General features: G+C 35.1%; 1 non-coding gene across 1 annotated transcript; it reads left to right on the forward strand.

The window, feature by feature from the left end:
- The first annotated feature begins 445 nt into the window (after positions 1-445).
- On the forward strand, positions 446-577 carry LOC125997774 (small nucleolar RNA SNORA51). Its single transcript, XR_007491793.1, has one exon. It is a non-coding gene; the product is annotated as a small nucleolar RNA SNORA51 (small nucleolar RNA).
- Positions 578-3,776: the final 3,199 nt, after the last annotated feature.

Raw genomic sequence — 3,776 nt, forward strand, 5'->3', positions numbered from 1 at the left:
GAAGACTCAGATTCAAGGTTGATGGCTGCTGCTGCTCTTATATGAGCAGTCACATGGACACTAGATGAAATGGATTATTAGGCATATGCTAGTTTGAAATGTCAGGTTGACCCCAAAGTAGTTGGGAATAAGAAAATCTTAGTGGAGAAAATGACCAGGTGGGATGAAGGTGAAGGAGGATGGAATGATTAATGCTCTAGCTAAGAGAAAGCCACATAGCTGTAGTGACGGATGTAAGATGACTCCTAGCAGAGAGAAATTCAGCCTGTTGGAGTTGCAGAGATTGGAATATAAAGGGGACCAATTACCCCAAGTATTACTTGGGATATTAGTGATGGGATTTTTGCACTGGTGGAGTTTTATATATATATATATATATATATATATATATATATATATATATATATATATATATAAATTTTAAAAAAAAGTAAAGATAAGATAAGACCTCCCAATGCTTACCAAAGGCTGTGTTCTTTACACTGACTGTATAGAAAGAGGAGGTAAAGTAAATGCACCCATATACACCTCAACCCAGGCCCTTTGCCTGGTCTGTATTGTGAATGCGGGGACAAAAAAACGGGGGACCAATTACACCAGCAGACAAAGTAATGGAGGCAACAATCATGTGCCCATGAAGGCTACTTGGTATTTTAGGGCCTTATCAGCTGGATAGAACACTCAAAACAATAAGCAAATAAATAGAACTTCATGTACACTTTTTATTGTACTTTCTTTTTTTAACAAAAGATAGAACAGCACATGTAAATATGTCAATTTGATGGTGGAGATAGTATTGGTATGAATCTGAAAGTAGCCTAGTAAAAGAAAATATTTTTCATTGCTTGGCAGAAAGGAGTCAAAAGCTTTGAAGAACCAAACTTTGGAGAAGACCTCTTTGCTTGGTATAAAACTCCCAGAAATGACAGTATGTCAGGTAGAATTCCTAAGACCATTTAGAAATCAGTAAAAAAAATAATAATGGATAGCTTATTTCTTGTGTTTTAGTTGATTGATACCTAAAGGATGTTATATAGGGTGACCTTACATTGAAACAATATCCAGTATGAGATATGTTAGATACCTATTTTTAATAATAAAGAGATTAGTTAAACATTAGTCAAGGAATTGGTCATGGTGGAAGGTATAGGTTTCCCTGGGTGGGTGGTTTCTGTGAAGTGTGTGTATATGTAGGGCTGTTGAGAGGCACCCACCTTTGACAGGGCATTGAGTGTTTTCCTCTACCTTGTTCATTGACCTGAGGAAGAGCCTGAAAAATTTAGGACAGATGAGAGTGTGATGAGACTCTGCATGGTACAGGCCTCATGTCTCATGGTCACACAACGAGGTCATCAAACAACACCTGGATTCCACTTGTTTTGCCCAGCATGGAAATAATTCTGGCCACTGATTTCTCTGGAATCCATAAAATCCATGCTAGAGAAAGGAATTGCTCTTTGTAGGACAGTAAAATCAGTCTAAAATCTTACTTAGGGCTTTCCAGGCCTGTTTCTTTCTCTCATAGAAAATAACCTCAGGAGAAGAAAAATAGTGAAGTAAAACAAATTTATTTGAGAAATTAAGAGAGAGATAAAGAAAGATGTGTGTGCCATAGATAAAGATTCAATATCTCTGTGAAACTTGAAAGCACACATTCCATTGTAGGTCATTTTGTTAGAATGCAGAATGCCCCTTAAATTAAGAAAATCTACTTCTCAGACCAATGCAAATGCAGGTCAATGGAGGTCTTTCTCTCTAAAGTTCCTTTCTATACAGTTTTCCCAAACTTTCCTGAAAACTCCCATGCATACTGTTTCTAGGGTTATTACTAAAGGGGGAAGCTTGGAGCTGAATATTTTGCTTTGATATTCATTGAGTGACATTGTTCCCAAGGGATCTGGTCACTTTCCTGTTAGGCCTATAACTCTATATCTTAATATTTTCCCAAGACCCTGCACCCCACCCCAACTTCCATCTTGCTTGCAACAGAACCATTAACTATATATCAAAACAAGAAAGACTCCTTATATAAGGATGACTGCTATTTTAACAGGATGAAAAAATTTTAAAACATATATCTATAATTAAACAGAGAGTACTATCATTACAACCTCAACTCCTCTTTTAAATTGATATATAAGGATTTGAAATTTACAAAATAAAAGTTCAGTTTAAGTACTACAAAAGCATTTTGATTCTGCTCTACTTCATCAAATATGTGGGCACATTCACTTATTCAGATGTGTAAAGGAACTGAAGTCTGCCTCTCTTTGTCTCATATGTGACTCATATGTGACTTAGTTTCATATGTGACTTAGTTTATCCATTTTTCATCTAGAAGGAATGATTGTGGCTTCCTCCATTTTTTGAGGGGAAGCCCAAACCTGACTATAATAGTTTACTCAAGGCTCTAAGCTCAGGAATCACTCCAGTCTGATTGGCAGATAATATGGGTTACAGGGATTGAACCTGGGTAAGTGTGTGCAAGGCAATCATTCTATATTATCTCTTTGTCCCCTTACTCCTCCTTTATATTCTCTACAGGGATTTTTCTATCCAACTATACAGAGGCAGCTCTATAGATAAAATAGTATATTCAATTTTGATAGCTCATATAATTTGTCATGACTTGATATCTACTTTGCTTTTCTTTTTGTAATATATAAAAGGCTACCATATATTTAATAAAGTTTACACATGAGAAAATGTACTTAAAAGAAAAAGAAAAAAGAACTATTTTTATTGTACAATATCAGATAATTTTTCAATAGCTTCTACAATTTTTTGAAAGATGGTTAGTTCTACTCTCATTCTCAAGCATAACTACAACTGAAACAAATGTACATTTGAAATTTTATTTGTTTTTATACTTTAGAAAGGATTGAAAGGGTCTAAGTGAAAATTAAGGTCTATAAATTAATCAATCAAGCAACAACAATAAATCATAAACTAGGGGCCGGAGAGGTGGTGCAAGCAGTAAGGTATCTGCCTTGTGTGCTCTAGCCTAGGACGGACCACAATTCAATCCCCTGGCGTCCCATATGGTTCCCCAAGCCAGGAGTGATTTCTGAGCTAGGAGTGAGCCTTGAGCATCACTGGGTGTGGCCCAAAAACTAAAATAAAAATAAAAATAAATAAACCATAAACTAAACATAAATAATCACTTTTTTTTAGCTGAATGCTGCTTGAAAAATCAGAAGACTGTTGTTACCAATGTACGTTTATGTTTCTGAAAGGAAGTACTGCAGCTAATATAGCTACAAAAAAGAAACACTTATTCTTAAATGTCATCTATTTGCTGGACCTGAACTGGGTAAGGATTCAGACTTGATTCATTCAATTACTATTCCCAGCAGTGTTCTCACCAACATATTGCTTTTTGCCTGCTCAAGAGAGCTGAAATAAAATTGGGCTGTATGCAAGAAAGACCTCTAAGAAAGAAATAGAGGTTATTGGTTTTAAAAACTACCAACAGTCCATTTTATCCTGTGTATTGTTCAAATGAATTTGAAATAAAATGTTTTCAAAGAACTTCAGAAGAGAAAGCTTATAAAATTGACATTCAATCCCAAACATGAAACTAAAAAGTTGTCTTTTGTGGATTTAAAGACACAAAATACTATTTTTGTTTGTTTGTTTGTTTTTGATAGATCTATATATTCTACATCACAAAGAATAAAAACACAGTCTAAAAATAGCATTAGGGAAACATTTTTCATTACTATTGAAGCAGGTAGGTAAATGGAATGTGTGTGTGTGTGTGTGAGAGAGAGAGA

This window comes from Suncus etruscus, chromosome 19 (assembly GCF_024139225.1).
Source record: "Suncus etruscus isolate mSunEtr1 chromosome 19, mSunEtr1.pri.cur, whole genome shotgun sequence".
NCBI lineage: Eukaryota > Metazoa > Chordata > Mammalia > Eulipotyphla > Soricidae > Suncus > Suncus etruscus.